Genomic DNA, 18,394 nt, shown 5'->3' with positions numbered 1-18,394 from the left:
TGCCCTGTGATTCCATGGAGACTTGTGTGTGTGTGGAAGGCTGGAAAACAAACGTTGCAGTAAGTTTGTGACAGAAGCTTCCCTGAGACACCTGGAGACCCTTTGGCTTTGAGCAGAGCTGCTCCTGGACAAAGGAGAGCAAGCCTTGGGGACTAAACTGAAGTCGCCGAGAACCCGACTACTAAACAGTGCTGAGCAGACAGCCTCTGGGGACTGCATGCAGCCAGACCCCGGGATGTCTCACGTGATCCTCCTTAAGGCCACCGGAAGTGCAGTGGGCAGTGGCCAGGAACAGAGCGGGAGAGCTAGCAGCAGGTACCGCCAGGGGAGGAGCGGGTTATAAACCCGGTGTAAGGCATGCCGTCCAGGACTCCCAGAAATACCTAGCGAGAATCGTGAGAAAGTGGAGGATGAGGGAGAGGTCAACGGATCACAGCCTGGGGAGAAGAACCATGGAAAGCTGGACATTAAAATTTAATAGTAGTTCCTTTTCTACCCCAGGTGGATGAAATCAAGGCTTGCTGCTGACAACATATAAATCATGCCATATGATGCCAATTCTAAAATGCCATTAATCGTAAGTTGTGCCATCGATTTAAATAAGACTTTTTTGAAAAAAAAATTTTACTCCTAACATTAATCATAAACAATGATCGTAAAAGAAATCCTGAATTCAAACTCCAGTCAGCATCTGGCCGGCCATGGTGGCTCACGCCTGTAATCGCAGCACTTTGGGAGGCTGAGGTTGGAGGATCGCTTGAGACCAGGAGTTTGAGACCAGCCTGGGCAACATGGTGAGACCCCATTCCTATTTAAAAAATTTTTTAATTTTATATATTTTATTATATTGTATTTGATTCTTTTAAAAATTTCAATAGGTTTTTGGGGAATAGGTGGTGGTTGGTTACATTAATGAGTTCTTTAGTGGTGATTTCTGAGATTTTGGTGCACCCATCATCCAAGCAGGGTACACTGTACCCATTGTGTAGTCTTTTATCCCTCCCACCCCCGTCCCACCCTTTCCTCCAAGTCCCCAAAGTCCATTATATCATTCTTATGCCTGTGTCCTCATTGCTTAGCTCCCACTTATAAGTGAGAACATACGGTGTTGGGTTTTCCATTCCTGAGTTACTTCACTTAGAATAATAGTCTCCAATTCCTTCCAGGTTGCTGCGAATGCCATTATTTCGTTCCTTTTTATGACTGAGTAGTATTCCATTTTCTTTATCCACTCGTTGATTGATGGGCATTTGGGTTGGTTCCATATTTTTTGCAATTGCAAATTGTGCTGCTATAAACATGCATGTGCAAGTAACTTTTTCATATAATGACTTCTTTTCCTCTGGGTAGATACCTACTAGTGGGATTGCTGGATCAAACGGCAGATCTACTTTTAATTGAAAAATTTTTTTTTAATTTAAAAAATAAAATTAAAATAATAATAATAATTTAAAAAGGGCCAGTTGGTGTGATGCATGCCTATAATACCAACTATTCAGGAGGATTACTTGAGGCCAGGAGTTGGAAACCAACCCAGGAAACATAAGGAGACCCCATCTCTATTTAAAAAAATAAAACAATCCTGGATTCAGATAACACAAACTATAAACTGTAATGAACAAGCATCAAAACAGAGAAAATGTGATATTTGTACCATTTAATAAACTTCCCTTTTATTCAGTAAATAAAAAATAAATGGTACATTTAATGCTTTGATAATTGTGAAGATCCTTACAAACATTACTTTTCCATTTTGAAATATACATATACAATTTTACATGAAGTTTTTGAACAGAGGTAAAGATGGAATATAAAATATTTCGATCAATATTCTTTCCCACTAATTATGATAACTTTATTTGTAATGTACACTATTTGAGAAGTAATTGTCAGTAGAAAACAAGTGAAAATTCATATCCAAAAGGTAGAAAGTACATATTTTATTTTTCTTTAAAAAAAGATTCTAAGTGTTTCATTTTGTCACCATTAAAAGTTGCCAAAATGTCCATTTCCTCTATGAAAAATTAGGTATGTTGTAAACCGAGTACATAAATAACATTTTATTGGACATAAAACACTATGTGGTTACATAAGCTTTAGAAATGAGGAGTAGTCCGCATTTGGTACAATATTAACCTTAAAACAGACACATTGAATGGTGAGAAGATAATTTTTATTATATATATAGAAACAGTTAATTGGGAAATATAGAAAAATGCTTCACAAAACAAGAGATATTTTATCTGTAAAAATCAGTAATGCTCATGGCTTATTCCAGGTGATATGAAGATAATCAAATAGTAGTTCCTTAATTTTTATAACTAAAGCATATATGGAAGTATTCACTTATATCTGCAATTTACTTTTAAAAATGGCAAGAAAACTGTGCATAAGTAATAAAAATAAATGTATTTCCCACTATTAACTACAAATTTCAAAGGCTAATAGTTGTATTATTTTAGAATTATCAGTATACAAGTATTTCAGTATTCAAAGATAGTTTATAAACATGTCATTTTAAACACTATTTCCTCAGAGAGGCCTTTTCTGAAAAACACACCCCTGTCATCTAAACTATATCTTCTTCCCCTTATTCTTTGTCATAGCCCTCTTTCACTGTCATGAAACATCACAATTTTAAATTGTGCTGTAGCAGGCCAGGTCTCACTAACAGCTGAACAGGCAGGCCTCCATGACAACTGTTTCAGCACTGACTGAGTGTTAAGTTAAATATTAAAAAGTTGATAGAGGCCGGGTGCGGTGGCTCACACCTGTAATCCCAGGACATTGGGAGGCCGAGGCAGGTGGATCACTAGCTCAGGAGATCGAGACCATCCTGGCTAACAGGGTGAAACCCCGTCTCTACTAAAAAATTAAAAAAAATAATTAGCCAGGCATGGTGGCAGGCGCCTGCAGTCCCAGCTACTCAGGAGGCTGAGGCAGGAGAATGGCGTGAACCCGGGAGGCGGAGCTTGCAGTAAGCCGAGATTGCGCCACTGCACTCCAGCCTGGAGGACAGAGCAAGACTCCGCCTCAAAAAAATAAATAAATAAATAAATAAATAAATAAATAAGTTGATAGAAGGCCGGACGCAGTGGCTCATGCTTGTAATCCCACCACTTTGGGAGGCTGAAGCAGGTGGATCACTTCAGGTCAGGAGTTCGAGACCAGCCTGGCCAACATGGTAAAACCCCATCTCTATCAAAAATACAAAAATTAGCCAGGCATGGTGGCAGGTGCCTGTAATCCCAGCTACTCTGGAGGCCCAGGCGGGAGAATCACTTGACCCTGAAGGCGGAGGTTGCAGTGAGCTGAGATTGCAGTGAGCCAAGATCATGCCACTGCACTCCAGCCTGGGCAACAGAGCAAGACTGCCTCTCGAAAACAAACAAACAAACAAACATACAACAAAAACAAAAAAAAACGTGATAGGGCCAGTGTCCTTATACAAAGGCTGGAAGGTAACAAAAGCCCACTGAGAGTTTTGCCTAGGCTTTTCCTGGGCCTTGAAGCATTGCAAGATAACAAAGGAATTCTTAACAGGATCCACTCAGGATTAAACAAGTTTTACTGGGGTCTGAAGGAACTCCCTAAACCTGCATGATTTAGCAAGGAGACAAGATAAGGGTAATTACCTCTGGCACCTGGACCCATCTAGATTAAGTAAATATACTGAGGCTCAAGGAAGGTCTTTAGGACACAGACTTTAGCTATAGGTTAGAAGAAATTAATAACTTATGTCTTTTGATGAATGCACATTTACATGTAGACATGTAGCTTAGAAGGTATATAAGCTCTGCAAAACTGTAACTTTGAGTTGGTCTGCTGATATTTTCCCGGCCTTCTCTCTGTACCCAGTTACAGAAGTAAACTCTCTTCTTTCCCAGTTTATCTGCATCTCGTTATTGGGCCGTGAGAATAAGCAGCCTGATCCTCGGTTCATTCCGGGAACAGTGCATTCATTTATGTGGCTCCTCATTTAACACTAGTCTCCTCCCACCCAACTAAGCTATAAGCTCTATGAGAAATATCCTGTCTTTTGCTTGTTATTTTGTCCCAGTACCTAGCACGGTACCTGATACCTAGTAGGCACTTAATAAATATTCATTAAATCTATTCATATTTCCCCAGTCCCCTTACTTTACTCCTTTTTCTGCATCTTTCCTTTTATTGAACCCCTACACTTCCCAGCTCCTCCATTAGCCCCTGCAAAGTATTCACTGACTGCTGGAACTAGAGCATCACTGAGAAGCAAGAGATGGACTGACCTAACTAGAGGGAGAGCTGCCGTCCAGGATGATGCCACCATCAAAGGAGGTGAGAAGGAACACAGCATCTTCTGCAAATGCTACAGTAAATAGGGATGGGGTGCGGGTAAGATCACTGACCCCAGGTCACTGACCCCAGTGTCCTCAGAGCCAACAGCTAACTTTGCAGGAGAGCCCTGAGCCAATTACTAGATATGTAAACTTTAAAAAAAATGCTTAAGTCATCAAAATTTACTTTGTTCAATGGCAAAATGAGGATATTATTGTTCACTTCAAATGGTTGTAGTGAGAATTAAATAACAGGATGCTTATGAATTTGAACACAATGATGAACACATACTAATGTCTCAATTAATGCCATAATTATTTGATCCAGACCTGCAAACATTCAAAAACAGCTTTGCATAAATAAGCCCTGAATTAAATGAATCAGCCTCCTTGATCTTTTCCAGATGAATCATCTCCCCAACTTATTCCATACAATGAGACATCATATCTTAAATATACAAATCAGTAGTTTTTGTGCACTAATCAAAGAGAGATTGCTCTGCTCCAACTGTCCCCTCATATACTCAGCTGAAATATTAAGACACTCTGCTAGCTTTCTCACAAGATAAACATGATGTTCATCTTGTACTGTGAGCTACTGGGCCAGAGCCCCACTGGAGGCTGCTTGAAATACCTCAAATATGATTTCAGAAATAAGATGGTAAATGGGCATGTGTCTTTTATTAATAGCACCTGTGGAGAACTTTCTTCTCTAGAGAATTTTTCCAAAGCATTTTCATATATGTTGTTGTTTAAGCCTCACAATAACTGTGAGACATAGACAGAATTATTATCCTTTCCAGTTTTTCTTACTAAAAAAAAAAAAAAAAAAAAAAAAAATCTTGCTGGGCACAGTGGCTCATGCCTCTAATCCCAGCACTTTGGGAGCCTGAGGGGGTGGATCACCCAAGGTCAGGAGTTCAAGACCAGCCTGGCCAATCTGGTGAAACTCTGTCTCTACTAAAAATACAAAAATTAGCCAAGTGTGGTGGCAGGTGCCTGTAGTCTCAGCTACTTGGGAGGCTGAGGCAGGAGAATCGTTTGAACCCTGGAGGCGGAGGTTGCAGTGACCTGAGATCGTGCCACTGCACTGCAGCCTGGGTGACAGAGGAAGACCCCGTCTCAAAAAAGAAAAAAAATTTTTTTTATTTTTTCCCAGAACTTCGGCTAAGAGGTTCATTTATTTGCCTAAAGTCTTATCACCAGCACACTAATATTTTGAAAGAAGGAATGAATGACTTAATGAATGAACTAGTAAGTAAGAAATCCAAATCCCTAATCCAGGCTGTTGGTCTTCCCTTCCCTTCCCCTCTCCCTTTCTTCATCTCTCTCTCTCTCTCTTTCTCCTTTTTTATTTCTGGTAATTTTTTGCAATCTCTACTACAGCTTGTATGTCCTTCTAAGCTCTGGACCTCTGGAATGCAGTTACTAATGCGATTACTAAAACTATAAGCCTCAAAAAAAAATAATAGCCATTGTTGTTTATTACTTCGACAGTATTCTTTCTAAGTACAGTTAAAGGAAACTCAGCTTTCTTTAATCATGCAACAACATGTTACGTGAATTGAGCTAACAGACTTTGAAAGTTGAAGTAAATATTTGCAGACTTACGTTGGCCTTTCAAACCAATCACTTTATAATCATCTGAATACAGAACAGCCCTGAAGCTGTATAAACCAGCCATAACTTGAAAACTAAAACTTGGAAACCCCAAAACATATTACTGTAGTTAAAATGTAATGGCTCTGAACTTCCTTTCTACATCTAGAAAATACAAGAATGGATAAAAGAGAAGAAACCCTTATTGAGGAGTCTGTCTTTAAGCAGAATTTATGTTATTTTCTTATGAGGGAAAAAAAAAACAGGATTTATAAGCAACTTTGAGTGTAATATACTAATATGAATTATTTATTTCTTACATATTTGACATCATCAAATGTACCAGATTTCTGAAAAACATGACTACTTGTACTTTTTCCTCTTGTTTTACATTCTCTATGTTTTCTACCATCCTGTGCCTGGAACTTTATATCAGCATGGTCTTCCTAAAGATTATAGTGTAATACTATCAAAGGCATGCCACTCATTATTGTTTTTATCCCAAGTAAATTCTGAAAAAAATAAAAATCTTTACCACATAACAACATGGTAAGTCAATTTAAAATATCAGTCAAATTTCTTTAACATTATGACACTATTTTGGTGTGCTGAGTAAATCTCATAAATCTCTCATAAACCCTTCAGGCTTTAGGCATTGGTTAAATACTGTGTTTCTAAGGATCTATAGATTCATAACAGAAACTAGGGATTCTCAAAGAGAACTAAAGCATCTGTCTTTCAATTACAATTCATGCTGATTAATCCACTCCATATTTAAGAAGGATGCCGTATGCCCTATTCGAAGGGAAATGGGGAAAAGAAAATTCTCTACTATAACTGTCCAATTTTATCTTCAGCAGGAGCAAAGGAAAATTCTCTAAGAACTGGCAGCTCTTTTGACCTGCAGAGTCACTGCACCTGTAGGTAAATTATTAGCAAAACTAACCAGAAGACAGTCTGACACATTCATAACAACAGGTGCTCTCCATTATTTCAAAATGGCACCTAAAGTGATCCAATGTATTGTGTTTATTTTCTGTCTTCTCTTTCTAGAAGGAAAGCTTCATGACAGCAGAAATGCTGCCTTTCTCATTCACCCAATATCCCCAGCACCGAAAACAGGACTCATACAGAGTGGGTGCCTAGTATTTGTTAAATAAACAAACACAAATTTAATCTAACTGACAAATAATTGCCTTAGTTATATAACTGTGGCACTTTACATATCATCCAAACTTTCAAACTAAGTTTCTTGCAATCCAGATCACCACTGGTACTAACTTGACAGCAGGTTTATGAACATATATATAATCCAAGCTATTAAACATTTAAAAACAACTGTAAAATATTTCTTTCTTTCTTTTCTTTTTTTTTTTTTTTTTTTTGAGACGGAGTCTCTCGCTCTGTCGCCCAGGCTGGAGTGCAGTGGCACAATCTTGGCTCACTGCAACCTCCGCCTCCCGGGTTCAAGTAATTCTTCTGCCTCAGCCTCCTGAGAAGCTGGGATTACAGGCCTGCGCTACCATGCTCACATGCCCAGCTAGTTTTGTTTTGGTTTTGTGTGTGTGTGTGTGTGTGTGTGTTTTCAGTAGAGAAAGGGTTTGACCATATTCTTAGTTATTTGTTTTGCATAATGAAAAAAAGAAAATAGTGCCAGATGTAACCTCAATAATAATTTATCTTCAAGGACAAATTCTCACAGTCAAGGTTTCAGCTATTGCCATCACCATTGCAATCAAATTATGACTCAGAAAAACTACCAGATTTCCCCATCACAAATGCCTACAACTACAGGATTGTGCCCCTGACCTTACTGAACACAGCATAAGCAGTGATTAGTTCCCTGGACACGGAAATGGTTCATGATCTGTCACAAAAGTTACATTGGGTTTTCCTAGACAGGACAAAATGGCTTTGTTGTGTGCTTGAGAGACATCTCTAGACAGAGAATTTTCATTTTTGATACCATGAATTTTGGTGAATTATATTATGAAATGATACTGTTTCATTTCCATGGATTTACGTTAAGGATTGTATTTAGAGACAATTTCCTTTAAAAAGAAATCATCACTTGAGAGTCTTCTAGCTATGCTAACTCTCAAGTTACTTTAATCTCTCAAGCCTCTACTTGAAGTGATTGGTGATTCAACTCCTAACCAATCTGCCATTTGGTCTTACCCTGTATCTTCCTCCACCAGCACATGACATAGATGTCCTTCTGAAACCCAAAAATTATGAACTAGGAAATCAAAAGGTATACAGACAGAAATAGAAATGTATTAAAAAAAACCTAAAAATAGCATCAAATTTAAGAGTTTATTTTGTACAGTCTTGGTCCGGTAAATATGACTATTTTATGTTGAAAATCTCTTTTGAATTAATTATTCCATTGCTCTTGGGGCAAGGAGGGTCCAGAATTTGCAGTCAAAAGAAATGGGATTAAGTCCAGTTTCTATCATTAAATGTATCTCTAAGAACTGAATCAGTTATTAGAAGGAGTCGGGGACAAGAGTGGAATAATAAACACTGGGGACTGTAAAAGGTGGGAGAATGGGGAGAGGGGTGAAGGTTTAAAAATTACCTATTGAATACAGTGTTCACTATTCAGGTGATGGGTATGCTAGAAGCCCATAGTGCAGCATATGCATGTAAGAAAGCAGCGCTTGTACCCCCTAAATATACAAAAATAAATAAATAGGAAAAAATAAAGTAGTGGGGCATAGAGAGAAAATTATGAAAGAGCAAATTAAATTCGTAAAAAATGTACCATAAGTTTATTTATCTACTATAAATTTATGCAAAACAAATTAAAACTGTTAAAAAGATAAGACTTTTAATGTAAAGCACGAGGTACATTGTAGGTATATGAGAAGTGTTCTTTCCATCACCTCTTATGTCTTCCTTTCTTCTGTCAAAGCACTTCCTAAACCATAAAGGTCTACTCAGATTTCTGGTGTTATTGTTTTTATGGTTTTGTATTGTTTTCAGCAATGTGAGGAAAGTGGAATGAACTTGGACTTTGAAGGCAAACTAACCTGGAATCAAATACTGGCTCTGCTGTTTGCAAGTGTGATCTTTGGGTGTGCTTCCTAATCTGTGAGCTTCAACTTCCTCCTCTGTAAACCAAGGTAATACCTTATAGTAGTCTTTCCCAAACTTTTTCATAACATTGTACACTTTGAAAATGAGAATATTTTTACTGCAAAGGATGTTGCCACCTGCAGTGAGAGGTGACCAGATCAGGGAGCTCTGATCACCTGAATGAAGTCCTGCTTTGCTTTCACAAGGGCTGAGGGTAATTGGCATTTTGGCACTTGGTAACTATACAGGGCACATTAATGTTCTGGGCACACTTTTTGGGAAGCTCTGCTTTACTCAGTTTGTGGGGCGGAATAAATATAAGCCTTTCTGGTCATAATAGATATTGAATAATGTCTTGATTCCCTTTCCTTCTCCAGATCAAAGACAAACAGTGCAACCTACTTGTCTGGTGCCCATCCCCTTGGCAGAACACTCCTCTGAAGGATGACGGTTTGGCTGTGCCAGGGCAGAGGTGCCCACACCAAATGAGCCTTCATAGCAACTATCTGATGAGGAACTCACTGGCCTACCTTTCCTTAACAGCTGGGGCCTGCCAGCCTTGAAGCATGACTCCACAATGCCCCTACCCAAGGCCATGGAGGTTGCTGCTGATGAGCAAGCTGTTTTTTATTTAATCCAGGTTTCTGCCTGGAGAGGAAGAAGGTAGAGGAGCCAGCGAAGGCATGTCTGAATGATACTTGCAGAAAAAACACTGGTAGCAGTCACAAAACTTTAAAATTTAAAGTGCCAGCGAGGTGGCTTTTGGTGGCCTGTTGAAAGCTGTTAACCCCAGCTTTTACAAATGCTGGGCTTTTGAGTAAGAGGAGAGTGTCTTTCTGGAAAAGTTTGAGACCTCTTACCATTGTAGCAGCAAAAGCATCCAGGGCTAATGTTTTCCAAGCTCACTGCTACTTGTTGCAGTCTAGCAGCGTTGTGTCTCCTGAAATTCCTACCTTTCCTGATGGATGTAAAAGAAGTACCAAATTATTAAGCTCCTAGTATGTGCCAGATGCTCCATATATGTTACTTTTGATCTTCACAACCACTCAGCAACTTACTGCTTCTCCTCACTCCCAATTATATAGATGATGAAATTGAAGCAGAGTAGTTTGCCTAGGATTACAGAGCTAGGAGGGACGAGAGTTGGGATTCTCCCTCAGTTCTAATACACAGTATGCCGCATTTCCTATTGAGTAGTAACAAAGCTTCTAAGAAATCTGAGTTTTCATTTGTTAAAACTGAATTTTTAAGAAATGTAGACAGGAGCACTAAGTACTCTAGAGTTTAATGTTAATAATGGTGCAAGTATATAACCAGTTTCTCATGCACTGGCATAACATACTTCAGAGGGTACACCAGGGCTGGATGAATATGTGAACCCAAAAATATCTGAGACAGGTCTCAGTTAACTTAGAAAGTTTATTTTGCCAAGTTTGAGGACATGCACCCATGACACAGCCTCAGGTGGTCTTGATGACATGTGCCCAAGGTGGTTAGGGCAAAGCTTTTTTTTATACACTTTAGAAAGACAGGAGATATCAATCAATATATCTAAGATGTACATTGGTTATGTCCAGAAAGACAGGACAACTTAAGCAGGGAGGGGGCTTCCAGGTCATACGTAGGTGAGAGATAAAATGTTGCATTCCTTTGAGTTTCTGACTAGCCTTTCCAAAGGAGGCAATCAAATATGCATTTATCTCAGTGAGCAGAGGGGTGACTTTGAATAGAATGGGAGGCAGGTTTGCCCTAAACAGTTCCCAGCTTGACTTTTCCCTTTAGCTTAGTGATGTTGGGGCCCCAAGATTTATTTTCCTTTCACACTTCTTCCAATTTCTTTTTAAAAATCTTTTGAAGAAAGCATTTTAGAAGAAAATGAGTCTCTGCTCTCATGGCTAGGATAGTTTATTCATACAGGGGTAGGTCCCAAGTTATTAGGAAAGCTCATTTTTAGCATGTCCTGTGAAGAGAAAATAGTAGGAGGAAGGGAGAAAAACAACAAACAAGAGAACAATCCTAGAAAATCTATATAGACCACATTACTTCGAAGTCCATACATCAGTAGGTAGGTATGAAAGTGGCTTATGTACCTAAATAGATTGCTTTTATTTTCTTCTGAAGTTTAAGTTGTCTAGATTCAGTTTGCAGGACTTTAGAAAGTGCAGCTTAGTTTTCAGTTATTTCAAATTAGGAAAAATGGGGTGAGGGGAAGGAAAAGAAGGAAAAAAATTGAAAACATTATTTTGGAGACTTGTAGCCAGGAAAAATTAGAATTCAGTCTAAACTGTAGAAAATAATAAAAATAGAAAAACATTAGGGAAGACTAAAATCTAACAACAGGTGTACTATAGTTTTTGAAACGTATTTTTTCTCTCTCTAGTTTCCCATTTTTACTAAAGACAAATCATAGAAGAACCAATTTGCTTTATTATACTTGGCCAGATTATTTGTATGAAGTGAAGCAAGAATAATTATTTTTCACATAGGCTTTTAAAATTAGCTTTGATGGACTTCTTCCATAGAAGGAATCTCAGATAAGGCTTTTTTAAAGCCAAGCCCAGCCACGGATTTTTACCATCAAATACCTATGAGTTGGGTGAATTATTCTCCTTTTGAGTCCCAACATAACTTAGGGCTCTTGGGCCTGTCAGAAAGTGACATTCTTTACTTACCACAGGTCAGGAACACTGTTCAGGGACTGTGCAGACAAGGTATGAGGCCAGTTTCCCCAAGGGGTTTTTATTGGCTCTGTAAGTCAAGTTTAATACCTTAAAGGAAAGCACACCATTCCAGCCAAAGACTCAGTATAACCAGTTTCTCCAATTGTATTCTGTTACAAATAAAAACAGATTCTTATTTCACTTATGCAAATAACTATATTGCCATAAGTCACAAATACTTACATATAGTTTCCAGATTTTGGAGAAATCAGGTAGAGAGAAACAAATAAGCTCCAAATTTTGTTCATAGGAGTATACTTGTTAAAAGATGTCAATAGCTCAAAAGAAAAGTTTCCTTGGCTCTGAAAAACAAACAAAGGATCAGCAACGTTTTGTGCAAAAAGTCAAAAAGATTACTTCAGTCTTCTACTGGTTCAGTCCATGCAGTTAATTTCTGTTCTGCTTGATATTCGTGAACATTTCAGCTCTCCATGAGTCCTGAAAGTTTTTCCTCTTTTCTAATGTCACAATCTCCAAAGTTATCAGAAAACTGCATTCAAGAACACATGTTAAGAGTTTTATAGCTGATTATAAAACTACCTTCAAAAGAGGAACAAAACAAGACAACAGTTGTCCATGGATGACAAAAAGTTTTAGGGCAGCCATAGTCAAAGACACAGTTGACAAGAAAATTTGTTACCTCTGTGGCATACAATAATTTAACATAACAATTATAATTACTGATAACATACACTAAGTCATATCAGAATTTTAGGAGTTTCCTATTATTTTGGAACAGATACCAATAACACATTTATACAAATACAGCCCAAAGAAAACCAAATACCATTTCATATTTGACAGTGCTTCCTGTATAATTTTTATACCAAATAAGCCAAATATGTCATTTTTGGACTTTAGGGAACATAATATCTTAAAGGATTAATTGGGTCAGAAAAAGACATAATTTATAATTTGATTTTGGAAAGTTTGTCAAATATCAAATGTTGAAAACACTTGATATCATAAAATAAGATCACAGGTCATTGTAAAAAGTCATTTATTTAACCAAAGTGATAACTCAAGGATTTTTTTGTAAAAAAAAAAAAAGGCAAAAACCTTCATTATTTTAGAGAGGAGACTTAATTTCCCAAACAAGCCCTAATAAAAACAGCATGAAGCCAATTAAATTTGCTTTCCAAAATTTTATACACAATCTATAAAATTTTAATCCTGACCATAAGATATAACTTCCATAAGCCTTTTATAACTTTTATAACCGTTATTAAGGAGTTGGTCAATGCTTCCAGAAAACCTTGTTAATCCTACACAGGGAACCATATGATGATCTTACATCACTATGCCTTTGACATTAACAGTTAATTTATGGAGAAACTGAACTTATTTTCTCTATCAAATCAGTCCTTACAATCTTAAACACACACCTCTTCCACAAAACAGCCCCTGGGCCTTGAGGAGCTGAGTAGCTTTAATTTCTGGCCTTGTGTTTTAGGAATGCAGTTTATTTTGATTGACTTCTTCTACCAGGCCTGAAGATGAGGCTTTAATTGCTGTCAGTGTTTAAGATTTAGCAAGACTTGGTGTCCTTTTTAGACCCAGGAGTCAAAGCCCTGTAACTCAATGTCACAAGTACTTTAAAAGCACATACAGAAAGATACACAGATGTAATACCTTTAATTTTTAAAAAATTTTCTTTTAATCTCAGTTTTTTTCTAAACAAACCCAAACTTAATAATAATGGCATAGGAATTATTTCAATAAAATGTAAAATCTGTTAGTTACCAAAAAGCAAAACAAAAGACCTTCAGCAGTGCACAAAATATTATGTTGGAAGAAAACATTTCCTTTACACCTGTATTGTTAGCATCAGGCCACAACAAACAGAACTTGAGGGAAAAAAAACTTATATGAGCTGAAAATGAGATGAAGGTGAGCATTACTATTTTACACCTTTTAAAAGGGGAGAGAAAACCAAAAATGGTGAGATGCAATAAAAGTTGAGCTTTGGGTTAAAAAATTAAAATATCTTACAATTTATTAAGAGTAAATCCAGCCAGGCATGGTGGCTCATGCCTGTAATCCCAGCACTTTGGGAGGCTGAGGCAGGCAGATCACGAGGTCAGGAGTTTGAAACCAGCCTGGCCAATGTGGTGAAACCCCGTCTCTACTAAAAATACAAAAATTAGCCAGGCGTGGTGGCAGATGCCTGTAATCCCAGCTACTCGAGAGGCTGAGGCAGGAGAATTGCTTGAACCTGGGAGGCGGAGGTTGTAGTGAGCCGATAACATGCCACTGAACTCCAGCCTGAGTGACAGAGCAAGAATCCGTCTCGGAAAAATAAAGAAAAAGAGTAAATCAATCCCCTAACAAAATTTTATTGTTCTAATCAATTATTTAGTGTATAAGTGTGTTTTTTAACATCAAACCCAATTTCTAGAAAGACCATTATAATTTCCCTTTAATCATACACAACTTGATCATATAAAAGTTTTGTTTTGTTTTGTTTTGTTTTTTTGAGACAGACTCTTACTCTGTCACCCAGGCTGGCATGCAGTGGCCCAATCTTGGCTCACTGCAACCTCCACCTCACGGGTTCAAGCAATTCTCCCTGCCTCAGCCTTCTGCATATCTGGGATTACAGGCACCTGACACCACACCTGGCTAATTTTTTTGTATTTTTTAGTAGAGATGAGGTTTTGCCATGTTGGCCAGGCTGGTCTTGAACTCCTGACTTCAGGTGATCCACCTGCCTCGGCCTCCCAAAGTGCTGAGATTACAGGTGTGAGCCACCGTGCCCGGCTGAAAGTTTTTTTTTTTTAATAAATCCTCTTATTGTGGCTTACACAGATCATTCATGACATGCTTGGACTTTCTGGTTTGTCCTGAACACCCCTCTTTCTTAAACAACCAGTCATCTTATTCCAGAACTAAATTTACCATACAAGATTCTTTCTCATATAAAATTATTTCTCTTCGAGCTTTCTTAGCAAAAAATACCTTTTATTTCTGCAACTTTCTTTACATCTGCCTCATTTCCTGGTTTCTTTTATCTTGTTTTATATATAACCTTAAAATAAGCTTTGAATTAGACAAAAATTGTTCACCTTTTGAAAAGGACACATTTTGTTTTTTAGAAAAAATATTTTCCTATAATATATTTTCATTGTAAAATACCCAAATAATGAAATATCCATTATTTAATTTAATGCAACTTTAGATTCTAAATTATGACAAGTTTATCTATAAGTATTTATCCCATTACATTTACCTAATTATTTTAATTGTTTACCTAGATTATTTATGAAAACTGTGATAGTCATCATTTAAAGTTGTGAAACTCACCATTGCAAAATTATAATTCACACAGTGAAAAAGATATGACCTAACTGACTCCCTCTTGCCGCTAACCTCCAAACTATCCTTGTTCATTCCTGGGCATAGGCCGAACTGACTGTGGGAGGAACTTAGTTTGGTTTAGCTTTGAAACAAAGATGATAACAGTCATTTCCCAAAAGAAACCTTATTGCCTGTGGACTAGACTCCCTAAGGCCACAAGATTAGAAGTTATAGTAATTTTACTAAATAATTCAAGATGTAGCTATTTTCATTAAACCAATATCAATGTCTTATTTATTAAAAATTAACACAAACAAAGATCATTCTGTTTTAGGCTGAGTTTATAGTTTTGTAACCCTATGCCAAATTTTGACACCTTACAGTATTTGGCAGGGATAAATATGAAATGACTTGATCCATAAATGCAAACAAAAATGTATGCTGACAATTCTTAAGACATTTCTAATATTACTTCACCAATAATTTTAAAGCTAGCTTATTTATTAAAGATTTTACTTAAATCACGTAAACTTGAAAAAGCATTTGGCTAGTCTTTTCTTTTTTCTGATAAAGCATTGGATTTAAGCACCTTTATTTTTCTGTAAGCCAATTAATTACAGCTTTTTATATATTTTTAGTAGTGAAATGTGTACATAACACATAGACACATAGATGTATTGGGCATACTGATAGAAGTACATCTTATAGATTCCTAAGACCTCCTTTTGTTTTCCCCTGTCTTAGACTTGCAAACTCTTGATAACCTGTTTCACTAACCTGGCAGTTGTCAGCTAAATAGCCCTAAACCTGCATATTGAAGGAAACAACTCTCAGATGAAAAATCAGATAGCAAAATTTACATCTCAAGGTACAGACAGAAAAAGTCTAGTGGTGATAGAGGGAGACTAAAGATGGATGCCAAATCAAACATAAAATTATAGAACTCTATCATAGGATTGTATGAGGAGACCAACTTTATTCAGATAGGGATTATTTATTTTTTACCTAGATCTCTGAAATCTGGGCAGAGTCCACACTGAATCCTGGGTCTCCAAAAAGGGAGAATTATTATGAGGCTAGATCATGTAATGCTTTTGCAGTGCACTTAAAACAATTTTTTTTTAAGCAAAGACATTTCAGAGTGTCTAAATTACACTCTTCCTTAAAAACTGAAGAGTAGCCTCTGTTGCAATACCTATTCTAGTCAATAAATCAGGTAACACAATACAAATGCAAGCAGTTTAAGAGCTGATACAAGTAGTCTGTTTACACTCTTGGAGTTCCATAAGGAAAAATGGGTTTCTCCCCAGTAGGGAGTCTGGTGCCTTCTCCATTTTCTTTAAGGAACCCCAGGCTACTATAAACTATTTTAGGCCCCACATGTGGCAGAGGGTGCAAGAGAAAGGAGAGACAGCAGAAGTAAATGAAGAAAACAGAATTCAGCCAACTGAGAAGAAAAAATCTTTTGCTCAAAAAAAGAGATTAAGTCCTAGGAGAAAAACAAACAAACCATGATGTCCTTTTAAATAGAAATACCACCCCCCCCCCCCCCCCACACACACACACAAATTGCTGCTATTGCTGAAGTACCAAGTATCAAACCAGAAAGGGCTTGATTTAGGAAGCAAAATCAGGCTGTTGTGGTGAAAAAAAAAGATGGCAGAACCCTTGGCTATGGAACTGCAGTGTAGGGCAATAGCCATTGCTCTTTCAGTTTGGCCTGGCTAGCAAAGAGGTGGCCTTGCTATGTAAAGAAAGCCCCTTAAGTAGTCAAAATCAAAAATATATTTTTTTCTTTTGCTGGCCATTTTTCTCCCTCCACCACACCATCTTTTTTCTTTTGTGAGAATTTAGCCACTTCAGAGGGTTTATTCCTCATAATTTGGAACTTTCCTTCAGATTTGATCAAGTCAGATAGTTTGATCAAACCCAATGGGAAAAAGACCAAAACAACAACAAAAACAGAAACAAACAACAACAAAAACAGGAACAAACAACAACAAAAAAAGCAGTTAAGCCAAAAAATCAATGGCACAACTTGTACAATTACTGAGTGTTCTAATGGTAAGGAGAAATTAAGACCAGCTAGTTGTTCATCTTAACTTTAGCCAAAACAAACCCCAATTCAGTTACTTTCTTAGGGATGAGTCCCAAGCTGAAGACTGCTCTCTACCATCCTAGAAGCAGGAAAAATCTCAAATTTGGCTTCCCTTGGAAGCCAGCTGAAACTCTATAAAGGAGTTACCTGTCTTCAATCTTCATGGAAGCAGGAAAAATTTGCCTTGTATTGGAAGCAAGTAAAACTCCAAAGGAAGTTGTACAACAAAATAAACTTTAGATCTCGACCAAATTTTGGGAAATCAGGGATTCTCTGGAGGGGGTGCTTGCAGGCTTCAGCGAATTGTCCTATTGGTTTGAGCCATAAAGCTAGCTCGAGCTGGTACCAGGCACTGATAGGAGATTTGTCAAATGTCAGTGGCACAAACACTCAGAATCCCTTCATGGTTGCCAAATTGTGAACCCTGAATATCTGAGACAGGTGTCAGTTAATTTAGAAAGTTTATTTTGCCAAGGTTGAGGATGCGTACCCATGACACAGTCTCAGGAGGTCATGACAACATGTGCCCAAGGTGGTCAGGGCACAGCTTGTTTTTATACATTTTAGGGAGATATGAGACACCAATCAATATATGTAAGATGTACACTGGTTCTGTCTGGTGAGGTGGGACAATTCAAGCAAGGAGGGGGCTTCCAGGTCACATGTAGGTGAGAGACAAATTATTGCATTCCTTTGAGTTTCTGATTAGCCTTTCCAAAGGAGGCAATCAGATACCCATTTACCTCAGTGAGCAGAGGGATGACTTTGGATGGAATGGGAGGCAGGTTTGCCCTAAACAGTTCCCTGCTTGACTTTTCCCTTTAGCTTAGTGATGTTGGGGCCCCAAGATTTATTTTCCTTTCACAAGTAAGTGGCCACAAGAGAAACAGAAACAGGATTAGGAAAGGGCCCTAACCCCTCCCATCACAGGCTCCATCAGCACATTAGAGAGGAGTATACTAGGTAACTATATATACATATTTGTGCCTGTGATAACTGCAAATAAAATGACACTAACCATTGTAAATGTTCAGTTCTTCTCAACTATTCATTTTGATGACCTTGGAAACCCTTGCAAATATTTAAAGACAAGCATTCGTGTAATAGAGTTCATCGTAATACATTGTGAACCCCAAATATCTGAGACGGGTCATAGTCAATTTAGAAAGTTTATTTTGCCAAGGTTAAGGACATGCCCGTGACACAGCCTCAGGAGGTCCTGATGACTTGTGCCCAAGGTAGTTGGGGTACAGCTTGCTTTTATTAGTTTTAGGGAGACAGGA

The 18,394-nt window shown here is 37.7% G+C and overlaps 1 long non-coding RNA gene across 1 annotated transcript; it reads left to right on the top strand.

Moving 5' to 3' along the window:
• The first annotated feature begins 501 nt into the window (after positions 1–501).
• LOC100938802 (uncharacterized) lies at positions 502–12,487 on the top strand. Its single transcript, XR_152009.3, has 4 exons — positions 502–577; positions 4,192–4,374; positions 8,904–9,043; positions 9,374–12,487. It is a non-coding gene; the product is annotated as an uncharacterized LOC100938802 (long non-coding RNA).
• Positions 12,488–18,394: the final 5,907 nt, after the last annotated feature.

This window comes from Pongo abelii, chromosome 5, assembly GCF_028885655.2.
Source record: "Pongo abelii isolate AG06213 chromosome 5, NHGRI_mPonAbe1-v2.0_pri, whole genome shotgun sequence".
In the NCBI taxonomy this organism is placed as follows: Eukaryota; Metazoa; Chordata; class Mammalia; order Primates; family Hominidae; genus Pongo; species Pongo abelii.
The sequence above is the reverse complement of the archived record's forward strand: the minus strand, read 5'-3'. Positions and strand labels throughout refer to the sequence as shown.